Source organism: Prionailurus viverrinus, chromosome B4 (genome assembly GCF_022837055.1).
Source record: "Prionailurus viverrinus isolate Anna chromosome B4, UM_Priviv_1.0, whole genome shotgun sequence".
Lineage (NCBI taxonomy): Eukaryota > Metazoa > Chordata > Mammalia > Carnivora > Felidae > Prionailurus > Prionailurus viverrinus.
The window spans coordinates 117936368-117962960 of record NC_062567.1 but is presented as its reverse complement, the minus strand read 5'-3'; the positions used below and the strand labels follow the sequence as shown (position 1 = coordinate 117962960).

General features: G+C 39.3%; 1 protein-coding gene and 1 pseudogene across 2 annotated transcripts in view; both read left to right on the top strand.

The window, feature by feature from the left end:
• ANKS1B (ankyrin repeat and sterile alpha motif domain containing 1B) overlaps positions 1–26593 on the top strand; it is a 1101801-nt gene that overhangs the window by 15811 nt on the left and 1059397 nt on the right. The gene's annotated exons all lie outside the window — the stretch shown is intronic.
• LOC125170704 (60S ribosomal protein L37a-like) lies at positions 19383–19661 on the top strand (annotated as a pseudogene).

Sequence of the window (26593 nt, the reverse complement as noted above, 5' to 3'; positions counted from 1 at the left end):
ACATCTTGTAAAGTAATTACTGCTTTGAATGAACCAGGACAGTTAGTAATTCATACTAGGGATTTCCTAGACTTTAAATTATTGCCAGGAGTCCATAATTCCTAGAATCAAATCTAAGCAAAGAAATTTCCAGGTAGCTCTTTTAGTAAGCATTTGATATCGCTGACCAATACCCTCCTTACTTGCAAACAGTTGGAAAAAAATAGTTTGGGAACATTGCAGAAATAATTCATTCAGTTATGTTTGATACTTTAAAAGACCATTCATCTACTTATGCCAAATTCAAGAGAAAACAAGCAGCAGGCAGTATTATCAGTTGCTGCTCTCTCTTTCTAGGTGTGGGAAGACAAGCTCAATGGAATGGTGATCACAATTTTGGTTTTACTATCTAAGAAGGGAACCAAAGAGGCCTGGATTTAAACAACACACTTAATGTGCAAGATAATATCTGGGGATCTAAAGAGATAATTTTTCTTACTGTTTTTTTTACCCTCTTAACCTTTTCTTATCAGCAGTAACACTTCTAATAATGTTTGACCTTTTCATGATATTTCTTTTTGTATCTTGGCTTTCTATTTTTAAGGAATCTTTGGGTTTACACTTTGCAGTTCGTGACATTCATTTGCAGAACAAGAGACCACACAGAGTATCTGTTCTACCTGTTCTCCATTACCTTCAGAATCCTTCCAAAACTCTTGAATTGACAGATAATGTTTTCTTAGCAATGCAACGCATATATTGTTTCTGTGATGGAAAGGAATGGTGGAAGATCCATGTCTGATGTGACCTTCCTCTGAAGTCTTGTATGCTTGCTCTTTACATGGAAATGGGGATTTATAGGACTATACAAATATATATATATATTATATATATAATATTGTTATTATATAATATATATATTATTATATAATATATACATGTAGAATCAAAGAAAAGTTGAGCTGCCAAGAGTTGGAAAGACCAGGAATCAAGGGAGCAAGGATCAGGGGAAAGGTTATATAGCATATACTAGGGGCTGATGAATCTCTTTGGACCTAACCTCATGGTTGGGGGGAAGATGGGGACAAAATCTTAGAAAAAGGGTGTCTGGAATAAATTGTATTACCTTGACTATTTTGTGAACTTGAGAGAATACAGCCAAACCAGAAATCAGTCTTCACCTTGCCTTTCTCACTTCCTCTCTGTTATGCTTCCTTTACTTCTTGAAAGAGCCAAAATATGGTGTGATATGATTGGGCACCTTATCTAAGGTGACAACAGCATTGGTAGCAATATGATAACTGCCAGGGAGTTTCCAATAGTAAAGTCACACAAAATGAATGCCTACACTTCTCTTCTCCCTGGTTATTGGCTTTGAGCATTATCCAGACTCTTACCATTCTGTTTTTTTAAAATATGTATTTTTTTTTAGATTAGTGAGAAGCCCATTTAGAAAACTCTTGGTGATCCTAGGGGCGCCTGGGTGGCGCAGTCGGTTGGGCGTCCGACTTCAGCCAGGTCACGATCTCGCGGTCCGTGAGTTTGAGCCCCGCATCGGGCTCTGGGCTGATGGCTCGGAGCCTGGAGCCTGTTTCCGATTCTGTGTCTCCCTCTCTCTCTGCCCCTCCCCCGTTCATGCTCTGTCTCTCTCTGTCCCAAAAATAAATAAACGTTGAAAAAAAAAAAAAAAAAAAAACTCTTGGTGATCCTTAATTGCCTGTGGGCTCTTATCTGAATTGAGAACATTAATCTAGAGTTACAAGTTTATACAGATTCAGAGGAGGTCTGGGGTTTTTCTGTTTCCTCTCTAGTTAACATTTCTAGCTTCCATCTCTTTCCTTTCTGATTTCCTTTCTTAATAGTTCAGCTGTTCTCCTTCAGCAACTTAGCTGTATCAGCTGTCTTTGGTAAACCCTGTAGCCAGGAAACTAGAAATTACCCTTTGACAAAGGGGGGCTAGAAAAGTTAGGAAAATAAGGTTAATAAGGAAAATAAGGTTAAGAGAAAGAGACATGGTTTGAACATGGTTTTCTCAACGCTATATTTTGTGGCTAATTCAGGTAAAATACTTATGAGACCAGATACCTGTCTTGGAAATATGTATGGGAAACTTATTCTGGATAAATGGTCACAGCCTAGCAGAAAAGGGTGACACTTACCCCAGGGAATCAGGGAGACCGACCTTTGGTTTTAGAGCTTGTTACCTGGGATGGACTTGTGCTTTTAATCTATGCCTTAGAAACAATATTTCCAAATGTGCATAAATGTGAATCTTAATTCTTTACATTCTACATTTATATATCACACATTTTGCTAGTATTTCAAGAGTTTCCTGTTCTTTTTGCAAATAAAGTGCTCATTTTGGCTGTTTTCCAAATATGACAGTTGGTGGACATGCTTCAGTAGAGAAAAGGAAATTTTCTCTGCTTATCTACTCTCTCCCGTCTGCCCAAGATAGTGTGTCTGTCAATTGTGACCTGATTTTGAAATAATTTATTAAATAGAGGGAGGCATGATGTTATTTAACATTTTGGTATGACATTGACTTTTAGTCCTTTATAATAAGCTCTTGACTAGATTTTCTGGTGAAGTTTATTGCTCCTGGGAATTTAGAAATTTCTTAACTCCTTCAGTGAGTTTGGACTTGTTCAATGTCAAGTATGAGTAATATTTACTCAGGAAATTGAACCAGCTTATTTATTCAGAAGATGAAGCATGCTGTATTTTTTTTTTGCCATGAAAACATTATTTTGGAAATATATTAATTTTATAGGTAGGGAGAAGGTCCCTATTAGTTAGTAGATTGCTGAAGAAAAGTGATAAATGAATATAAAATACTTATCTTTGGTAAGTTTATTGTTTTCATTAAATATGTTGACATCCTTTCATTTTTTTATGTTAAAATTTAATATATGTGCAATCGGTGGTAATTTAAGGTTTTAAATCGGTGGAGAAGTCTAAAGGAATTACATTTCTTTTAAAATATGTTCATTGGTTTTAAAAATTATTACTCCCAAATATATATCCTTAAATCTGTATCTCTAATTTAGTCCTGTCTCGTGTACTATAGGCATGTTATTTCAAGTGGCTTTTTGAACATCTTCCCCTTAATGGAGTTATGAAACTTGAAATGTTCATTATTTTTACCTACAGTTTTGCTCTGCCACTTGCATGACTCCTTTGTGTTAGTGGAACTACTGTGCACCATTTGTTCAAGCTAGAAACCCTAAAGCCATCCTTGATTCTTTCCCTTCCCACTTGTGTCCATTCAGTATCAGCCCTTCTAACCCATTGATTCCTCTGCCATCAGAGGATTTGTTCTGAAACTTGTTACCCTCTGAATAAAGTCCAAACTCTTTGGAATATCATTTGAAGCCTTTTGTGATTTGGCTCCTTCCTACATGCCTCATTTCCCGTCAGTCTGCTGTAGCAACCTCCTCCAACCATACCTGATTCCTATACTTGGAGTTGTGAACAGGCATCATGGGCTTTCTACTATTGCTGTCTTTGGAGTATATATTTTCCACTGTTCAGTGAAGCCCTGTTCATCCTCCTCGACTCAACTCCAGCCTAATCATCTCTTCTGGGAAGCCTTTCCTGAATTCTGTCTTCTGTGCATCCTCGTACTTGCACACACCTCTGTTTTAAGCCCTTAGAATTGTAATTATTTGCATGCTTGCCTTCACTCTAGACCCTGAGATCCTTCAGGCCTGAAATCTTGGCTTAGTTATCTTTTAAAGTGCTATACAAATGTTACTATCTTATGCCTAGAACATATAAGGCATTCTGAAAATTATTTGTTGATTACCAAAATGAGTGAATAGCTGTGAAACAGGGCATGCTATATCTTTTTAGACTGTAATTTTGAGAGTATTGTTGACTGAGAGATAAGTTTGATAAGTAACCCTAGGGCTGAGAAAAATTTAATCATTTGTTAGAATACCTACTGTTAGGCACTGTGCCCATTGCCGTAGTTTAGAGGACATTGTATTAGTTTATAAGACATTGAGACCCAGAGAAATTTAGTACTGGAACAAGTAAGGAACTTGACTAAGTAAGCAACATAGTTGGATTTGGAATTTAGAATTGCCTAACTTAAAAGCCAGTGTTCTCTCCTTAGTGCTGGAAGATTATCAGAGATGGGATATGGGGGAGATACTTTAAAACAAAGGCAAGCAGTGTTCTTAGGGTAAAGGCCTATTGGAATCATAACTACTTTTTGATATGGATTCCAGAAATGTCTGGGAGATATTTTAGGAGAGGCAGTGTTAAGTTCATGCTCTTAGTAACTTTGAACCTAAATGAATGAATGAAGAGATGATAAGGTGGAGGGAGCTAATGAAAATTAAGCAAAATGAAGGAAAAGAGTTGTTAGATAATTTTGCTTCATAAATTTATATAAGATTAAGGGAATGTGGGTATTCATTGAACATCTAGATTTATCATCTCGTGATCAATTCTCACAGCAAACCTAAGAGATTAGTATTATTTTCCCCAATTGCATGTGGCTGAAGTCCCATGTAAACTTTATTTTTTAAAATTTAATTTAATTTATTTTTTTTAAATTTACATCCAAGTTAGTTAGCATATAGTGCAACAGTGATTTCAGGAGTAGATTCCTTAATGCCGCTTACCGATTCAGCCCATCCCCCTTCCCAAAACCCCTCCAATAACCAACCCTCTGTTTGTTCTCCATATTTAAGAGTCTCTTCTGTTTTGTCCCCCTCCTGGTTTTTATATTGTTTTTGCTTTCCTTCCCTTATGTTCATCTGTTTTGTATCTTAAAGTCTTCATATGAGTGAAGTCTTAATGGTATTTATCTTTCTCTGACTATTTTCGCTTAGCATAAATACCCTCCAGTTCCATCCACATAGTTCCAAAATGCAAGATTTCATTCTTTTTGATTGCTGAGTAATACTCCATTGTATATATATACCACATCTTTATCCATTCATCCAGCGATGGACATTTGGGCTCTTTCCATACTTTGGCTATTGTTGACAGTGCTGCCATAAACATTAGGGTGCATGTGTCCCTTGGAAACAGCATATCTGTATCCCTTGGATAAACACCTAGTAGTGCAATTGCTGGGTCGTAGGGTAGTTATATTTTTAATTTTTTAGAAACCTCCATACTGTTTTCCAGAGTGGCTGCACCAGCTTGCATTCCCACTAGCTGGCAGTGCAAAAGCGTTCCTCTTTCTCCATATCCTCTCCAACAACTGTTGTTGCCTGAGTTGTTAATGTTATCCATTCTGACAGGTGTGAGGTAGTATCTCATTGTGGTTTTGATTTGTATTTCCCTGATGATGAGTGATGTTGAGCATTTTTTCATGTGTCAGTTGACCATTTGGATGTCTTCTTTGGAAAACTGTCTGTTCATGTCTTTTGCCCATTTCTTCACTGGATTATTTGTTTTTTGGGTGTTGAGTTTGAGAAGTTCTTTATAGATTTTGGGTACTGACATTTTATCTGATATGTCATTTGCAATTATCTTCTCCCATTCTGTCAGTTGCCTTTTAGTTTTTCTGATTGTTTCCTTTGCTGTGCATAAGCTTTTTATTTTGATGAGGTCCCAATAGTTCATTTTTCAACGTTTATTTATTTTTGGGACAGAGAGAGACAGAGCATGAACGGGGGAGGGGCAGAGAGAGAGGGAGACACAGAATCGGAAACAGGCTCCAGGCTCTGAGCCATCAACCCAGAGCCCGACGCGGGGCTCGAACTCACGGACCGCGAGATCGTGACCTGGCTGAAGTCGGACGCTTAACCGACTGCGCCACCCAGGCGCCCCCAATAGTTCATTTTTGCTTTTGTTTCCCTTGCCTCTGGAGACGTGTTGAGTAAGAAGTTGCTGCGGCCAAGGTCAAAGAGGTTGTTGCCTGCTTTCTCCTAGAGAATTTAGATGGCTTCCTGTCTTACATTTAGGTCTTTCATCCATTTTGAGTTTATTTTTGTGTCTGGTGTAAGAAAGTGGTCCAGGTTCATTTTTCTGCATGTCGCTGTCCAGTTTTCCCAGCACCACTTGCTGAAGAGAGTGTCTTTATTCCATTGGATATTCTTTCCCACTTTGTCAAAGATTAGTTGACCATACGTTTGTGGGTCCATTTCTGGATTCTGTATTCTGTTCCATTGATCTGAGTGTCTGTTTTTCTGCCAGTATCATACTGTCTTGATGATTACAGCTTTGTAGTGCAGCTTGAAGTCCAGGATTGTGATGCCTCCTGCTTTGGTTTTCTTTGTCAAGATTTCTTTGGCTATTCTGGGTCTTTTCTTTTTCCATACAAATTTTAGGATTGTTTTGTTCTAGCTCTGTGAGGAATGCTGGTGTTACTTTTATAGGTATTGCATTGAATGTGTAGATTGCTTTGGGTAGTATTGACATTTTAACAATATTTGTTCTTCCTATCCAGGAACATGGAATCTCTTTCCATTTTTTTGTGTCTTCTTCAATTTCTTTCATAAGCTTTCTGTAATTATCAGTGTATAGATTTATCACCTCTTTGGTTAGGTTTATTCCTAGGTATTTTATGTTTTTTGGTACAACTGTAAATGGGATCGCTTCCTTGATTTCTCTTTCTGTTCCTTCATTGTTGGTGTACAGGAATGCACCCGATTTCGTGCATTGATTTTACATCCTGAGACTGCTGAATTTATGGATCAGCTCTAGCAGTTTTTTTGTGGAATCTTTTGGGTTTTCCATATAGAGTATCATGTCATCTGCGAAGAGTGCAAGTTTGACCTCCTCCTGGCCAGTTTGGATGCCTTTTGTTTCTTTGTGTTGTCCGATTGCAGAGGCTAAGACTTCCAATACTATGTTGAATAACAGTGGTAAGAGTGGACATCCCTGTCTTGTCCCTGACCTTAGGGGGAAAGCTCTCAGTTTTTCCCCATTGAGGATGATATTAGTATGGGGTCTTTCATATATGGCTTTTATGATCTCAAGGTATGATCCTTCTATTCCTACTTTCTTGAAGGTTTTTATCAAGAAAGGATGCATATTTTGTCAAAAGCTTTCTCTGCATCTATTGAGAGGATCTTATGGTTTTTGTACTTTCTTTTATTGATACAATGAGTCACATTGATTGTTTTGCAGATACTGAGCCAGCCCTGCGTCCCAGGTGTAAATCCCACTTGGTTGTGGTGAATAATTTTTTTTAATGTATTGCTGGAGCTGGTTGGCTAATATCTTGTTGAGGATTTTTGCATCCATGTTCATCAGGGAAATTGGTCCATATTTCTCCTTTTTAGTGGGGGTCTTTGTCTGGTTTTGGAATCAAGGTAATGCTGGCTTCATAGAAAGAGTTTGGAAGTTTTCCTTCCATTTCTATTTTTTGGAACTGCTTCAAGAGAATAGGTGTTACCTTTTCTTTAAATGTTTGGTAGAATTCCCCTGGATAGCCATCTGGTTCTGGACTCTTGTTTTATGGGAGGTTTTTGATTGCTAATTTGATTTCTTTACTGGTTATGGGTCTGTTCAAATTTTCTGTTTCTTCCTGTTTCAGTTTTGGTAGTTTATATGTTTCTAGGAATTTGTCAATTTCTTCCATATTGCCCATTTTATTGGCGTATAATTGCTCATAATATTCTCTCATTATTGTTTTTATTTCTTCTGTGTTGGTTGTGATCTCTCCTCCTTCATTCTTGATTTTGTTTATGTGGGTCCTTCCCTTTTTCTTTTTGATCAAACTGGCTAGTAGTTTATCAGTTTTGTTAATTCTTTCCAAGAACCAGCTTCTGGCTTCATTGATCTACTATTTTTTTGGTTTCGATAGCATTGGTTTCTGCTCTAATCTTTATTATTTGCTGTCTTCTGCTGTTTCTGGGTTTATTTGCTGTTCTCCTTCCAGCTTTTTAAGGTGTAAGGTTAGGTTGTGTGTCTGAGACCTTTCTTTCTTCTCTAGGAAGGCCTGGATTGCTATATACTTCCCTGTTATGACTACTTTTGCTGCATCCCAGAGGTTTTGGACTGCGGTGTTATCATTTTCATTGACTTCCATGTACTTTTTAATTTCTTCTTTAACTTCTTGGTTACCCCATTCATTCTTCAGTAGGATGTTATTTAGGTCCAAGTATTTGTTATCTTTCCAAGTGTTTTCTTGTGGTTGATTTTGAGTTTCACAGTGGTGTGGTCTAAAAAGATGCACAGTGTGATCTCGATCTTTTTGTACTTACATAGGGCTGATTTGTGTCCCATTATGTGGTCTATTCTGGAGAATGTTTCATGTGCACTGGAGAAGAATGTATATTCTGCTGCTTTAGGATGAAATGTTCTGAATATATCTATGAAGTCCATCTGGTCCAGTGTGTCATTCAAAGCCATTGTTTCCTTGTTGATTTTCTGTTTAGATGTCTGTCCATTGTTGTAGTTGGGGTGTTGGTGTTATGGTGTTATTATCAGTGACTTTGTTTATGTTTGTGATTAATTGATTTATATATTTGGGTGCCTTCACATTTGGAGCACAAATGTTTACAATTTTTAGTTCTTGGTGGATAGACCCCTTAATTCCGATATAATGCCCTTCTTCATCTCTTGTTACAGTCTTTATTTTAAAATCTATATTGTCTGATAATAAGTATGGCTACTCCAGCTTTCTTTTGTTGACCATTAGCATGATAGATGGCTCTCCATCCCCTTATTTTCAATCTGAAGGTGTCTTTAGGTCTAAAGTGGGTCTCTTGTAAACAGCATATAGGTGGATCTTGTTTTCTTACCCATTCTGTTACCCTATGTCTTTTGATTGGAGCATTGAGTGCATTGATGTTTAGAGTGAGTACAGAAAGAAATGAATTTATTGCTATTATGATGCTTGTAGAGTATCTTGGAGTTTCTGGTGGTGTTCTCTGGTCCTTTCTAATCTTTGTTGCTTTATATATATATATACATATATCTCAAATATATATATATCTCAAATATATATATATCTCAAATATATATATCTCAAATATATATATATTTCAAATATATATATATCTCAAATATATATATCTCAAATATATATATATATCTCAAGAGCATATATATATGTATATTTCATATTTTCTCTTTTCAACCCCTCTACCCCTTTTGCTTTCTCTTCATCTTCTGGAACCCCTATGATTCTGATGTTATTCCTTTTTAATGAGTCACTGATTTCTGTAATTCTCAAATTGTGCTCTTTTGCCTTAGCTCCTCTCTTTTTTTCTGCTTCATTATCCTCCATAAGTTTGTCCTCTATATTGCTAATTTGTTGCTCTGCCTCACCCATACTTGCTGCCATGGCTTCCATTTGAGATTGCAGCTCTGTTATAGCATTTTTTTTTCATCCTGACTAGCTTTTACTTCTTTTATAAACTCCGCAGAGAGAGATTCTAATCTATTTTCAATCCTAGCTAGTATTCTTAGTATTGTGATTCTAAATGTGGTTCAGACATCTTGCTTATATCTGTGTTGATTAAGTCCTTAGCTGTCATTTCTTCTTGCTCTTTCTTTTGGGGTTAATTCTTTCATTTCATCATTTTGAAGGAAGAAAGGGAATCAATAAAGTAAAAAAATTAAAATTAAAAAATTAAAAATAACACACACATACAAAAGAATCAAATTAATGATGTTAGATCCTAGGTGTGTTCTGGTGTTGTTGTTGAAAGGAGCTTGATAGATTAGTATAAAGGGAAAGAAAAAAAAAGGAAAATGTTTGAAAATTTGAAAAAAGGATTACAATGAAATAGAATAAAATGAACTGATGGAAGTAAAATAGATTTTGAAAAACTTACAAAAAAATAAAAAATATAGTAGGAAAAAATTAAAGAAAAATATTTTTAATAAAAATGGAAAATAAAAATAAATTTTTTCTCTTTCTATATTCAAGAAAAAGAAATGAAATGAAAAACAGAAAAAAACCCCAGAGAATTGAATAGATGGACCAGCAAACAGACTGAAATAGATTGAAATTACATTGTTTTCCCCTAGATGTCAAACAGTGAAGCAATTTATAGTCCGTAAACTAATCAGGTGGAGAGACTTGTGGTGTTCCGTTCCTGAAGAGGGAGCCCACTTGGGCAGGGCTTAGTGTAACGGCTCCATTCCCCACTAGATGGCTCTACTTAGCTTACTGGGGTGGATTGTTGTGGTGCTTGTAGGTGTGTATGCACATGCATGGGAGGGGTGAACATGGCATCACCCAGCTACCCAGTCTCTAGTATCAGAACTCTGTTCTCCCCAATCAGCAATCTCGCACCTGTCCTTTGTCTCCGGTTTCTGTCCACTCTGTGCTTTTATACTGTCCATGACCAAGCTGTCAGGTTGCCAGGCGTCCCCTCCCTCCTGAGTTTTATCTCAGGTATGGCTGTGTTTCCCAACCCCTTACCCCTGAGGGACTGCAGCTTTGCCCTGCTCGGACCTTCTGGGGGAGGTCTCACTGAGAAATGGCTGGGTGTGGCCGCACCCAGGAACACTTGCGGAACTGTGCTGCTGTTGATGCTCAGAGACTGCGGCTGGGTGCCATCCCACCCAGAAAACGTTCATGCGATCGTTTAGCAGCAGCGATTCAGGGATTATAGAAAATCTCGACACACATTGGGTACAAGGTTTCACCTCTAGTGACCTTGTTTGAGCACCAGCAGATGTGGTGGTTCTCCGGAATCTGCTGGCACCTTTGCCTGTAGGGGGGCTGCACAGCCTCTACCAAATGACCTCCCAGCAGGGGAACTGCCTCTCCCTGTGTGGCCCAAGGACTGCCGACCTCACTCTGCTCCTGGGAATTTGCCCTTCCCACCAGAGTACTGCCAGGTATTGAGCTGTGGAGTTTCAGACTCTGTGCTCCCCCTGTTTATAGAGTCTTAGTGGAATTTACACCCTCTTCTTTTTCCTTTCTCCCTTTTTAGTTCAGTCCTGCAGCTGTTTCCATTTTTCCACTTTCTCTCCAGCTGCTTTGGAGGGGAGGTGGTCTTCCTGTACTCCCCCCCCCCCCCCCAATGCCCGACTCTGTCCTCTCTCTGCAAGCAAAAACAGCTCCCCACCCTCCGAGGGTTCTCTCTCTCCCAGTTCACCTCTTGGTGTCATGTACCTGCTGAGTTCTGTAGTTCAGGTTGTGCAGATTGTTGTGTTAATCCTCAAATCAGTTTTCTAGGTGTGCAGGATGGTTTAGTGTTAATCTGGCTATATTTCATGGATGTAAGATGCAAAAAAACCTTCCATGCTGTTCTGCCATCTTGGCTCCTCCATACCATGTACACTTTAGATTTAAAAGTGGTTAAATATCTTGCTGAAGGTCATGTAGACAGCACCTGATGGAGCTCAGGTTCAAACCCACTTCTGTATGACTCCATCTCATGAGGAATGGAGATAATCTCCTTTGTACCTTCAGATATCTCAGTACAGCTGCAGTTTGAATCAGTCATCATAATGAATAACAAGGTATTATACACAGGCAAAATCAGTTCTAGCAGGTGAATCCTTTGTGCTGGCTGAATTGGTAACTGGAATTTTTATGCTTTTGGAGGGAGAGGGAATATAATATAGTTATGATGTCTTTTCTTGGGAGCTTTTCCTATTGCTCTAAAATTGAGAGAATACATCAATCAAACATGACAAACTTTAATAACCTATGAGGCACAGACATTGACCAGTTTGATGGATGCTCACTATAAGCATCTGGAGAGGTTGTATGGTGCCTTCTAGCCCAGTATCAGTCTGGGGTACTAGATTTGTTTAGAAGATCCATTATCTGTAAGGCTAAGAAACAAAGATTTTTATTGTGTTACAGAATTATTCTAGTACCAGATTAATTTGTTATATATACTAAACCAATTAGCATTTGTAGTGAGAATGACATTTAAAGAAAATGAAAGGAAATGTTGTGGAATAATGAAAGTCTCATTTACATGATATACCTATTACCTTGCTAGAGACCCAAAAAAGTTTTACTAGTTTGGTATTTGGTTTCTCATTTATCCATCTGTTTGTTCATTTGCTCATTTATTCATTCTGTATACTTTTATTTTAAGACTATTATTTCTGTCAATTCTGAGAAAGGATTTTTCTTTCTTTTTTTAAAAAAAATTTTTTTAACGTTTATTTATTTTTGAGACAGAGAGAGACAGAGCATGAACGGGGCGGGGGGGCGGTCAGAGAGAGAGGGAGACACAGAATCTGAAACAGGCTCCAGGCTGTGAGCTGTCAGCACAGAGCCCGATGTGGGGCTTGAACTCACGAACTGGGAGATCATGACCTGAGCTGAAGTTGGACGCTTAACCGACTGAGCCACCCAGGCGCCCCAGGATATTTTGTTTTAAGCTATAGAATAGGGATAATCTTACCATCATCAGTCTATGCATGAATTGGTTATTTGTTTACATATATGACTTACATAGTAAGCTGTAAACTATTTAAGGGTGGGGACCGTGTGTGTGTGTGTGTGTGTGTGTGTGTGTGTGTGTGTATGTTTAATCCCTCTGCCCTCCAGTGCCTAACAGAGTACTTCAATACATATTTTGGTGACTGAATTAAAGAACTCAGAATTCAGTCAATCTAAATGTATGTTCTTTGCAACTCAACCCTGGAGGTTATGGGTTTCATGTATTCCTTTAGTGACCATGTAATGAGCTCTTAAAACCTGTAAGTGGCTGTTTTACAGTTAGGCAACAGCCCCTAAGGTGACTACAGAAAGAAGAGATTAAATGCCTGGACCCCACAGTTAGATAGGAGATGGCCTTTTAAAGACTGCTCTGATGTGCAGTGTTAAACCATGTTGTCACCCTGAGGTATAGGGAGCAATAGATGGTTAAAATTGGTGAGGTTGGTTTGGGGACCAGGCTCTGTAGAGATCCAAGTCCAGAAAACAAAGGATTAAAGTTTCCCCATTTTCCATTATGAGGAGCAAGTCAGGGAGTTTTGTAGCCTGATGTAATCAACAGTATCTTAGGTGTCTTAGGTGGATGTCAGGAGGGAGCTGAGGATCTGAGGACCAGTATATCATAGCATTGCTGGGAAAAAGGCAATGTGTTTTTTTTTTTAATGTTTTATTTATTTTTGAGACAGGGAGAGACAGAGCATGAACAGGGGAGGGTCAGAGAGAGGGAGACACAGAATCTGAAACAGGCTCCAGGCTCTGAGCTGTCAGCACAGAGCCCGACGCGGGGCTCGAACTCATGGACCGCGAGATCATGACCTGAGCCGAAGTCGGCCACTTAACTCACTGAGCCACCCAGGTGCCCCAAAAAGGCAAAGTCTTAATGGTCTAGACTGACACAGGGCCTGGGAACATAGTAGGTCAGAGAGCAGAAAAGAGAGTGAGTTTGACACTAAGGCAGGTTTTTACTTGATTGTTCAGCTATTTGTAGGTCTTGGAATATGAGTGAAGTAGCTTTTGAGCCGAATTTCTCAGTCTTCACTTTGTTGACATTTTGGGCCTTGTAATTCTTTGTTGGGGGTGGGATAGGGCTGTCCTTTGCATTGTGGGATTGCTGCATCCTTGGTCTATACCCACTAGATGCCAAAAAAAAAAAAAAAAAAAAAAAAAAAAAGAAAATGTCTTTAGGCATTACTAAGTATCCCCAGGGAAGCAAAAATCACCTTTGGTTGATACCAGTGTTTTAGAAGAGTATGAATCAAGTGGCCACTGTTGACTAAAGAAAGGGTGAGGGAAATAGTGAGTATAAGTGACTCTGTAAATGTTACGTCTTTTTGTATGAATTACAGAAGTAAGGACCAAAAGTAATCTAATCATTACACAGGCTGGAAGAATGAAATAAATACCAAGAATAAAAGGCCTTTGCGTTTGCAAATGCATGGAAGTATGTACTATTTTATTTATTTATTTTGATAGTGAGCCCGAGCTGGGGAGAGGGGCAGAGGGAGAGATAAAATCTAAAGCAGACTCCATGCTCATTGGGAAGCCCAACATGGGGCTCCATCCCCACAACCCTGCAATCACAACCTGAGTGGAAATCAGGAGTTGGGCTTTCAGCTAACTGAGCCACCCAGTTGCCCTGGAATTTATTTTATTTTATTTTATTTTATTTTATTTTATTTTATTTTATTTTATTTTGTTTTGTTTTATTTTATTTTATTTTATTTTATTTTATTTTATTTTAGCATATGTGCTGCCAAAGTGAGTACTATTTTTTTTATTTCATTTCATTTCATATTTTAAAGTTTATTTATTTATTTTGAGAGAGACCAAGCATGTGTTTGCAGGAGGGAGGGGAGCTGAGAGAGAAGGACAGAGAGAATCCCAAGTGGGCTTTGTGCTCACGAACTGTGAGATCACCACCTGAGCCGAGATCAAGAGCAGGGCGCTTAGCCAGCTGAGTCATCTAGGTGCCCTACCCCTGAACTATTTTAGATTGTAGTGGAGAAAAAACATTTGAAGAAAGGAGATTGGAGTTGTTATAGTTAGCCATAGTTTGGGAAGAAATTTTAAAGTCAGGTAGAAGGTTTAATTAGGTTGGAATTAGAGTTTGATTAGTCTGAAATTGGCCAGGAGTAAGTTGTTAAAAAAGCTCCTGGATTGAATTTATTTTTATTATCTTTCAATTTCCTATTTATTTCATTTTTTGAAAGTGAAATAGGAAAGGAAATCCATTAGCAATCCTTATCAAAATAATACCAGAATTCTTCACTAAGCTAGAGCAAAGCAATCCTAAAATTTGTATGGAATCAGAAAAGACCCAGAATAGCCAAGCAATCCTGCATAAGAAAACCTGAGCTGGATGCATCACAATTCTAAACTTCAAGCTGTATTACAAAACTGTAATCATCAAGACAGTATGGTACTGGCACAAGAACAGACATACAAATCAAGGGAACAGAATAGAGAAGCCAGAAATGGACCCACAAACGTATGGCCAACTAATCTTTGACAAAGCAGGAGAGAATAGCCAATGGAAAAAAGTCTCTTCAGCAAATGGTGTTGGGAAAACTGCACAGTGACATGTAGAAGAATGAACCTGGACCACTTTCTTACACCAGACACAAAAATAAACTCAAAATGGATGAAAGACCTAAATGTAAGACAGGAAGCCATCAAAAGAGGAGGAGAAAACAGGCAACAACCTCTTTGACCTTGGCCAGAGCAACTTCTTACTGGACATGTCTCCATAGGTAAGAGAAACAAAAGCAAAAATGAACTATTGGGACCTCATCAAACTATAAAAAATTCTGCACAGAGAAGGAAATAATCAAAAAAACTGAAAGGCAACTGACAGAATGGGAGAAGATATTTGCAAATGACATATCGGATAAAGGGTTAGTATCCAAAATCTATAAAGAACTTATCAAACTCAACACCCAAAAAACAAATAATCCAGTGAAGAAATGGGCAAAAGACATGAACAGACAGTTTTCCAAAGAAGACATCCAAATGGTCAACTGACACATGAAAAAATGCTCAACATCACTCATCATCAGGGAAATACAAATCAAAACCACAATGAGATACTATCTCACACCTGTCAGAATGGCTAACATTAACAAATCAGGCAACAACAGATGTCGGTGAGGTATGGTGAAGGAGGAATGCTTTTGCACTGCTATCTAGTGGGAATGCAAACTGGTGCAGCCACTCTGGAAAACAGTATGGAGGTTTCTAAAAAATTAAAAATATAACTACCCTATGACCCAGCAATTGCACTACTAGGTATTTATCCAGAGAATACAGGAGCATTGACTCAAAGGGGCACATGCACCCCAGTGTTTGTAGCAGCACTATTGATAGTAGCCAAAACGTGGAAAGAGCCCAAATGTCCATCGTCAGATGAGTCGATAAAGAAGATGTGGTGTGTGTATATATGTGTATGTACGTATACATTTATATGTATATATGCACATATATACATACACATACACACCCACAATGGAATATAACTCAGTGATCAAAAAGAATGAAATCTTGTTATTTGCAACAATGTGGATGGAAGAATATATTATGCTAAGCGAAATGTCAAAGACAAATATCTGATTTTACTGATATGTGGAATTTAAGATACAAAACAGATGAACATAAGGGAAAGGAAGTAAAAATAATATAAAAACAGAGCGGGGAGACAAACCATAAGAGACTCTTAAATACAGAGAACAAACTGAGGGTTGCTGGTAGGGTGTTGGGTGGGGAGAAGTGCTAAAGGAGTGAGGGGCATTAAGGAGGACACTTGTTGGGATGAACACTGCGTGTTATAGTTAAGTGATGAATCACTAAATTCTATTCCTGAAATCATTATTACACTGTATGTTATCTAACTTGGATTTAAATTTAAAATAATAAAAATAAAGGAAATCCTTTAATTAATGAAAATCCATGCTTTGTTAATTTTTGGTATTTTGTCCTAATCACCTGTCATTACCTTCCTCACATCTGCTGAGCAACTCTCCAGTATTGTAGCCATTATGGGGATATTTTGCTGTCTCTAAAAGACTACTTTTCTTACATTTGATTCCTCACAAATTCATGGTGAAGTATCTGGACTATCTCTGCTTTTGCTGTTGCATCAATCAATTATCAGTCCCTCTGTAAATTTCTTATTACATTTACCAGAGCAGCTGTTCCAGACCTTTTTCACTTTTCCATTCTTGCTCAAGTCACTCTCAGCAGGTAGCGTTGTTTTTTATTTAACTGAAATTGAGGAAATTCAGGCATGAGCTTTTTAGAATTTTCCCCTCTACATTTCTCTACCTCTATTTTTATTTTCTCTTTGCCTCCATTTCTGCACCATAGTAATAAATGTTCCTTCCCCCCCCCCCTTTTTTTTTTAAAGTTTTTATTCATTTTGAGGGACAGGGCCCTGGGGAAGGACAGAGAAAGAGGGAGAGAGAATCTCAAGCAGGCTCTGCACTGTCAGTGGGGAGCCCAGTGTGGGATGTGAGCCCATGAACTGTGAGATGATGATCTGAGCTGAAATCAAGAGTCAGACACTTAACCACCTGAGCCACCCAGATACTCCAGTGCTCCTTTTTGCTAAGACTGATCTCTGCATCTGTGCTTCTGATGACATATCCTTCGTTTCTTTTCCAAGCCTTTGTTAATTATCCTTCAATTTTCCCCTTGATTTGAATTTTTATTCTCTTGTTTTATCTTTTGTTAAAGAGAAATAAAATCATTCCATGAGACTTGTTAAAGAACAATAAGGCAGACTTTATTTAGGACCACAGCTATAGGTGTAGGGACCACTGCAAAGGGGTTCTGTAGTTGGAAAAAGAGATTGGACTCAACTCTAAATAGAACAAGGAAAAGTAGGAATTTATAGCCAAGGACTAGGATGGGGGTCAGTGAATGTAAAATTACTGAGAGGAAACTCAGGGGCAAGGGGAATATGATCTAACAGAAATCTTGATTATGGCAGGTCAGGGTGATCAGACATTACCTGAGAGATGGTGGAGTGTGAGGAACCCAATCAGATATTGAGGGTGATCAGATAGTAAGGATAAAGAATTCTGACTAAACTGAATTAGCAGGATTCTTCCTAAAATTGGATAATGAAGAGATGAACGTGGAAGCACAAAAGTTAGGGCCTAGTTGAGAAAAATGTTCAGAAGAGTCTGAGTAGAGTTTGGTCATGGAGAGATTCTTTGTCACTTTCTTTCTGTATTCCTGCCCAGGTTTCTCTTTTTCTTAAATAAGAAACTGAAAAAACACCCAAACCTTTCCTTGACCTTACCATATTGTTGCTTCCTCAATCTCATACTTTTTCTCCTCTTTTTCACCATTAGATTGTTTGAAAAAAGGAAGAGCCTATGCATACTGCTTTACTAAATACTCTTTTAACTTTTGTTTCTTATGCTATTGAAGCATCTCTCTTAAACTTCATTGTTATCTTTCTAATAACCAAATCATATGGTACCCCCATTTTTATCTTTCTGTGTTTGTCAGCAGCATTTGCTATTTTTGACTATCTTTTCTTTCTTAAACCCTTTTCTTCTGTTGATCTTTGTGACTTAATACCCACCCACCCTCATGGAACAGGGCCCTGTCTTACCCAACACCATTTTAATTCAGCTGTTGGCCAGCCTACCATAAATATGTGTGTGATGCCAGCCAGAACCAGAAAGAAATGCCTAAAGAAACCCAGCTAATATCAGCAGAACTGCTTTGCTAACTAGTAGATTCCAGAGCAGTTATAAATGGTTATTGTTTTAAGCCACTGAGTTTTAGGATGGTTTGTTATGCATCATTATTGTGGCAGTGGACGACTGACAGAGCACAAGAACAAGACCTGAAGGGAATTATCAAAAAATATTATAGAAAATTTTCTAGTTCTGTAGGATACAAGTCTCTAGACTGAAAAGTTTTCCCAGGTATCCAGCATAAGGAATGAGAAAAGATCACAAAGCCTGAAATTTAAGAACATTATGGATTAAAATAAAATTCTTTTGTATAAAACAAAAGAAAACATGAAAACAAATCATATAGAGATGAATGATAATCAGAATTATATCAAACTTTTAACAGCAGCACTGGAATATAGAGGACAGTGTCGCATTGCTTTTAAAATTGTAAGGGAAAATCACTTTCAGCTTATATTTCTCTATTTAGCCAAACTATTGATGAGGTAGTATAGAATAAAGAAGTTCTAAGACACAGAAAGATTAAAACATTTATGCCTTATGTGTCCCTTTGTAGAAAGCTTTTGGAAGATGAACTTGCATAAAACACGGGTGGAAATCAATAAAAAGAAAGACATAGGATGCAGAAAACAAAGGATTTAATGTATGAGGGCAGAGAAAAGAGGTCCCTTGAGAATAGTTCTTCAGTAGGCTTAGAGAGCACCCAGTCCAGATTGGAGAAAAAGGATAGAGGACTATGAGAAGGATTTGGGAGGAACAGTGAAGTGCTTGGTATGTTTGAAGGTTTGGAAAAAAATGACCATTGACAAATGTGTTAGACTGGGATAAAAACAGTGATAGGTAAGTGGAAAACTAAGCAGAAAAATATCAGATGTTTTTATAAGTATGGAAACGTCACATTACATTATCTGGCTCAGGAATAAAGAATATTTATGTAGTCAATGGTATAAACACTGACTACTGATTTAAACATATATTTGTATTGAGAGAATAGTATGTATGTGTGTGGGGGGAGTGGGGAAGAAGGCTGATGGTGTAAGAGAGCAATATTCTCCATTACTATAAAGGGAATTAAAATTATAATATTGGAAATTGAGCAATTGAGAAATATCCATACAAGCTTTATATTTAGACCAGAGCAAACTACTAAAAGAATCCTATGAGGTATAGCACTAGAGCAAATGACGTATTTTTTCAGTTAAGGGATAGAAAGTAAATGTTTTAGGTTTTATGAACCAAATGATTTTTGCTGTTGTAGGGTGAAAGCAGTCAATTGACAATTCATGAATGACTGGACATGGCTGTGTTCCAGAACGTTACAAAAACAGATGGCAGGTTCTCTGGGTTCTGTCCTAGTTTGTGGCAACATGGTTAAATGTGCCAAGAAAGTTGGAATCGTAGGTTAATATAGGACCTATTATGGTGCTTCTGTCAGGAAAATGGTGATGAAAATTGAAATAAGCCAGCATGCCTAGTATACCTACTCCTTCTGTGGCAAAACCAAGATGAAGAGATGAGCTATGGGGATCTGACACTGTGGTTCCTGCATGAAAGCGGTAGCTGGTGGTGCCTGGACTCACAACACCATGTCTACTTGCACAGTAAAGTTTACCATCAGAAGACTGAAAGAATTGAAAAACCAGTAAAAGCTCCACCCTTTGAAACAGTGCTAGCCTATAGTAAATGGATTAATTTATGTAACAAAAAGAACAAAACCCGACGGTGGGTTGGATTTGGGCTTATGACATAGTTTGTTAACCTTATGACTAAAGGGCAAAAGGAAGTAAATAGGGATAATTTTCTCTTCCTGATTCAAGTTCATTTTTTGAACTTCTCTACCTTTCCCCCCCATTAACTGCAGAGTATAGAGTAATTTTCCATATTGCCCCTCACATCAGTGTCCAATTTAATGTTTATTTGTAAAGAGCTTGTGCTTTAGATTATCCGAACTATTTACCATCTCCAAATGTTGACCCAGATTTCTTTCTGTGCCTTATGCTTTTTCCTCTGGAATTACTCTCCTGACTTTACCTCTCAGCTTTTCAGAAGTGTATGTATCTTTCTGAGTTCCATCTGAAATAGCTGCTTCTCTAAGAAACTGTTACAGTTTCTTTCCACCTTACTGTAAACCCTTGTCCAGGTAGCCAACCAGAGATGATTTAATCCCTCATTTGGTAGAGATTGAGTTTTGGGGTCAGTCAGTCCTGAATTTGAATTTATAATCTACTTATATACTTGCTGTATGACCTTGAAAAAAATGTATTTAACCTTTCTGAACCTTTTTTTTCTTATCTGTAAATATTTCGTATGGTTCTTTATAAGTTAAAGTGGTTTAATATTGTTTTCTTCCTTTTACTTTTAACGCTTATCCCCCATCCCTTATCAACTTGAGCTCAGATTATGTCTTCCTCATCTTAAATAATCCTGAAGCAGTTCTCAACAAGCATTGATTTGATTGAATTGAATTAGGAAGGAAATGTCTTAGTGTTAATTCTTAGCTGAAGAGTTCTGATTTTATGATAAAATTAGAGAAATTTTGTATTCTACAGTTTGCTGGTTCCCTAATTTTTCTTACATGGTCTATTTTTATTAGTTCACTTCTGTTTTCTACCACATTGCAAAGGAGGTGCAGTGTTACAGAAGGGAATACAGTGGCTTGATTTTTCCTTTGATGGGAACTAAGCCATATGTTTGTATTGAGTCAGCTACTCCAGACTCTGAATTCCCAATCAGATGGTCAGCAGTGTTTAATTGAATTCCCAATATGTGCAAGGCAACACTGGGTGCTGTCACTCTAGGGAGGTGTAACCATCTGGAAGAACTTTTTCAAAGAACCCAGAATGTGAGAATATGTCTCTTTGTATCTAAATTAAAATGATACTAAATTTGGCAAAGTAAATAGCTGGCATAAGTGCTGTCTTTTGCATCCCACTCTCCCCTTTTATCATTCTTTCAATCTCCAAGAAAAGGCATCCTCCTTTTTTGCTATGGTGAGGCTAGTGTACATTTTCCTTGATTTCTTTCCTTCCTCAATTATTGTAATTCGTGTAATACAGGGTTCTGATGTTTAAAATCTTCAACATCTTTTAGCTTTGCATCCTTTTCTAACTTTAAATATGTATATATGATAGGAAGAATCCTAAAATGCCCTCCTAAGATTTCCTTCCATAATCCCTAGGACTGTGCATATGCTGGATGTTACTTCCTTGATTGTTACATTATATACCAAAAGGGAGGGATTTTGAGATATAATTAAGGTTACTGATCAATTGACCTTAAAATAGGGAGATTATCTAGATAGGCCTAATATAGTCACATGAGCCCTTTAATAGAATGTTTTTCAGTTGGTAGTAGAAAGGGAAGCCAGAGATTCAAACATGAAAAGCATCCATTGTATTGTTGCTGGCTTGAAGATGGAGAGGCATATGTACAAGTGTGGGAGAGCAGCCTCTAGGAGTTGAGAGCAACCTCCAGCTAATTTACAGCAAGGGAATGGCTGGATATAGTCCAAATTAGCAAGGAAGTGGATCCTCCCCTAGTGCCTTCAGTTGAGAGCTCAGCCTAGTCAACACCTGGATTTTGTGCTTGGGAGATCCTAAGCAGAGAACCCAGATAAGCCCACATGGACTTTTGACCTACAAAATAGATAATAAGTTTGTGGTAATTTGGTACCTAGCCATGAGAAACTAATACAGCATCCGTCTTCCTTATTAAGAGTTGAGTTCCATTCCCTGCCCCACTAGTTGTCCTATTTGTTTCTTCTTTTCATCGTTAAACTTCTTAATTAACTTATCTAAACTTACTGTCTCATCTGTGTGCAACTTATGCTTTTCTCAGTTCCCATGCATCTGTCCCAATAGTGTCCAAAAATAACTTTCTGATGAACTGGCAACTTCTTCCTTACTAAACCCAAGGACTACTCCATTTGGTGTTTTGTATTGATTTTCTTTCTTGAAATTAGTACTTTTTGTAATACTTTTTGATTCTATTTTTTTTCCCTCTTTTCTTCTGTCTCCTGTGTTGTCTTCATGGATCTTGTTGACCAGTATTGGAATTGAATTTAGGAGCTATTGTAAGGAACCAGCAGAGATGAATAAAGCAACAAGAATTTGAGTAAAAATGTTAGGAAAGTCCAATAATTTTCATGGTGTCTTTGTTAGCATAAGGCTTTTCCTAAGGAGCCAGATGTGCTCTGTAGACATTGTATAGGTGTTATACCAGTTACCTATTACCACAATAATGCTTCCTAACCAGCTACCCCCAAACTCATGTTTGTATGTTGTATTAAAAACATAATCATTTATCATTCATGCATCTACTCATTTAGGCTGAGCTCAGTCAGACGGGGGGTTTAGGTTTGGTGGCTAGGTGGATCTTATTCTCATTGCAGGTTATTGAAATACCAGTTGGCTGTGCTAGTACTGGTAAGACTTTACATGTTTCTGTCCTCCTTGGTGGAGTGATCTAGCCAAAGCATACTTTTATCATGCCCATGACAGAGGTGCCAGAGGGCAAGTGGAAACATGTCAGAGCTTTTTGTTTGTTTGGGAAGACCTTTATCTCTCCTTCTATTCTAAATGACAGACTTGCTGGATAAAGGATTCTCGGCTGCATATTTTTTCTGTCTAGCACCCTGAAAATCTCGTGCCAATTCTTTCTGGCCTGCCAAGTTTCAAAAGAGAGATCAGTCACGAGTCTTATAGGTCTCCCTTTATATGTGAGGGCACGTTTACCCCTTGCTGCTTTCAGAATTTTCTCTTTATCCTTGTATTTTGCCAGTTTCACTATGATATGTCGTGCAGAAGATCGATTCAAGTTACGTCTGAAGGGAGTTCTCTGTGCCTCTTGGATTTCAATGCCTTTTTCCTTCCCCAGTTCAGGGAAGTTCTCAGCTATGATTTCTTCAAGTACCCCTTCAGCACCTTTCCCTCTCTCTTCCTCCTCTGGGATACCAATTATGCGTATATTATTTCTTTTTAGTGTATCACTTAATTCTCTAATTTTCCCCTCATACTCCTGGATTTTTTTATCTCTCTTTTTCTCAGCTTCCTCTTTTTCCATAACTTTATCTTCTAGTTCACCTATTCTCTCCTCTGCCTCTTCAAGCCGAGCTGTGGTGGTTTCCATTTTGTTATGCATTTCGTTTAAAGCGTTTTTCAGCTCCTCGTGACTGTTCCTTAGTCCCTTGATCTCTGTAGCAAGAGATTCTCTGCTGTCCTGTATACTGTTTTCAAGCCCAGCGATTAATTTTATGACTATTATTCTAAATTCACTTTCTGTTATATTATTTAAATCCTTTTTGATCAGCTCATTAGCTGTTGTTATTTCCTGGAGATTCTTCTGAGGGGAGTTCTTCCGCTTGGTCATTTTGGATAGTCCCTGGAGTGGTGCGGACCTGCAGGGCACTTCCCCTGTGCTGTGGTGTATAACTGGAGTTGGTGGGCGGGGCCGCAGTCAGACCTGATGTCTGTCCCCAGCCCACCGCTGGGGCCACGGTCAGACTGGTGTGTGCCTTCTCTTCCCCTCTCCTAGGGGCGGGATTCACTGTGGGGTGGTGTGGCTCGTCTGGGCTACTTGCACCGTGCCAGGCTTGTGATGCTGGGGATCTGGCGTATTAGCTGGGGTGGGTAGGCAAGGTGCTCGGGGGCAGGAGGGGCAGGCTTAGATCGCTTCTCCTTAGGTGATCCACTTCAGGAGGGGCCCTGTGGCAGCGGGAGGGAGTCAGATCCGCTGCCGGAGGTTTGGCTCCGCCGAAGCGCAGAGTTGGGTGTTTGCGCGGAGCGAGCAAGTTCCCTGGCAGGAACAGGTTCTCTTTGGGATTTCGGCTGGGGGATGGGCGGGGGAGATGGCGCTGGCGAGCGCCTTTGTTCCCCACCAAACTGAGCTCTGTTGTCAGGGGGCTCAGCAGCTCTCCCTCCCTTTGTCCTCCAGCCTTCCCGCTTTCCGAGCAGAGCTGTTAACTTATGACCTCCCAGACGCTAAGTCGCGCTTGTTGTGGGAACACAGTCCGTCAGGCCCCTCCGCTTTTGCAAGCCAGACTCGGTGGCTGTGCTTGGCCGGCGAGCCGCCCCTCCGCCCCGGCTCCCTCCCGCCAGTCCGTGGAGCGCGCACCGCCTCGCCGCCCTTCCTACCCTCTTCCGTGGGCCTCTCGTCTGCGTTTGGCTCCGGCGACTCCATTCTGCTAATCCTCTGGCGGTTTTCTGGGTTATTTAGGCAGATGTAGATGGAATCTAAGTGATCAGCAGGACGTGCGGTGAGCCCAGCGTCCTCCTAAGCCGCCATCTTGCCCGACATCCCCATGTCAGAGCTTTTTAAGCCATAGCCTTGGAACTGGCATATACTGTCATCTCTGCCTCATTCTGTTAGCTCGAGCAAGTCACATGGCCAAACCACAAATTAGGGGGTGGGAGAATATATACTACTATAGACTGAATTGTGTGCCCCCGCCCCTGCCCCCCATTCCTATGTTGAAGACCTAATCCCCAGTGTAATGGTATTTGGAGATGGGGACTTTGGAAAAATTTTTTAATGTTTATTTTTTGAGAGAGAGAGAGAGAGAGAGAGAGCGAGCAAGCCAGGGGAGGGGCAGAGAGAGAGGGGGACAGAGGATACAAGCAGGCTCTGCACTGACAGCAGTGACAGCAGTGTGGGGCTTGAACTCACGAACTGCAAGATCATGACCTGAACCGAAGTTGGACACTCAACTGACTGAGCCACCCAGGTACCCCGGTGATGGGGCATTTGGTAGGTAATTAGGTTTGGATATGATCTTAAAGGGGTGCTCTCATAATGGGATTAGTACCCTTACATGGACAGGCACCAGAGGGCTGGCTGGTTGACAGGAGCTCACTTGCCTTCTCCCCTACCCTTGCCATATGAGGACACAGCAAGAGGGTGGCCCTTTGCAAGCCAGGAAGGGAGCTCTTACTAGGACCTGTCATCCTGATCTTGGACTGCTAGCCTCCAAAACTGAGAAAATAAATTTCTGTTATTTAAGGCACCCAGTCTATGGTATTTTGTTATGGTAGCCCAAGTCGATTAATATATGCTCCATCATATTAGGAGGAGGAACTGCAAACATGCACATCTGATAAAGGTCACTGATGTAGGGAAAGATGGAGAACTGTCACAAAAAATGCCATCTGTCAAAGGCATTGAGTAGTATTTCACATTCTCTTCTCCCCACTCAGAGTAAGCCTCTCTACTCTACTCTTTATAACCTTTAAAAATATTTTCTGTATTCTGTAGTAATCATTATAGGTTAGGTGATCATGCCGTAACAAGCAACCCTCAGCTGTCTCAATGACTTGACACAACCAGAGTTTATTTCTCTCTTGCGAATTTACTATGGATCTGGGTTCTTTATGGTACCTTCTTCCAGGTGTTGGTTTAGCATTCTGCAGTGCCTTTGTCCATGGCACCTCCTCCACATTAACAGGCGATTACCATGGCAGGATTGGAGGACTGGGCAGCAACAGTTAAATGCTTTGGTCCTAAAGTTACACATTTTTATTCCTGTGTACCCAGAAGTAGAAGAGACCTATGTATTGGTGAACATTAATTATGACTTACTCTCACCTCCCCCTGCCCACAGACCTCATTTTCCTCTTCTGGGTTGCATTTCCTCCTTCAATAGGAAAGGTGTGCTAGATGACTTTCTCCTCAGACATTCTGTAGTAACAGAATGCCAACAGTCTTTGCCATGCTGCTTTGGTGCTCTAGATCAAGTGCCCAGCACTTTCCCAAAGTCACCCTACTTTATTAGAAATATCTGTGAGGCATCCTTAGCCTCAAATTAGTTTTCTAGGATCATTTACTATTTCAACTTCAGTCCAAATTGATACCTCACTATTCCTTAGACATGACCTTAGCCTTAACCTCATATTGTTTTTATCCTTGTCCACTCTGCTGTAGCCACACTGGCCATTTTATCTCCCTCAAATATGGCAAACTTTTTCCTGCCACAGGGCCTTTGCATTTGTTATTTCCTTTGGCTTGTTCTTCCTTATTCTGGTTCTGTCTCATTACTCTCTTCTCACATGGAAGAATGTTATCACCTCAGAATGGCTTTACTGCCTTATCTAGAGTACCCCCCCCCCCCCCCCCCCGGCCACCAGTCACCACAGCATATTACCTTCATGTCACTTAGTGCTATCAGAAATAATTTTGTATATTTATTTGTGTTTATTTTCTGTTCTTCCAAGTTAGAATTTAAACCCTCTGAAGATAGGGACTTTGCCTGTTTTCATTGCTCAATGCCTAGCACTTAGAAGAATGTTTGACACATAATAATCCCTGAATAAAATTTGCTGCTGAATTGATGCTTGTTCCTCAGCATTTGGTCTCATTACTTCCTTTGCCTGGCTACCTCTTCCACCCCATTTCCTTTTATTTAAAAAAAAAAATTTTTTTTTAACGTTTATTTATTTTTGGGACAGAGACAGAGATGAACGGGGGAGGAGCAGAGAGAGAGGGAGACACAGAATCGGAAGCAGGCTCCAGGCTCTGAGCCATCAGCCCAGAGCCTGACGCGGGGCTCGAACTCACGGACCGTGAGATCGTGACCTGAGCCGAAGTC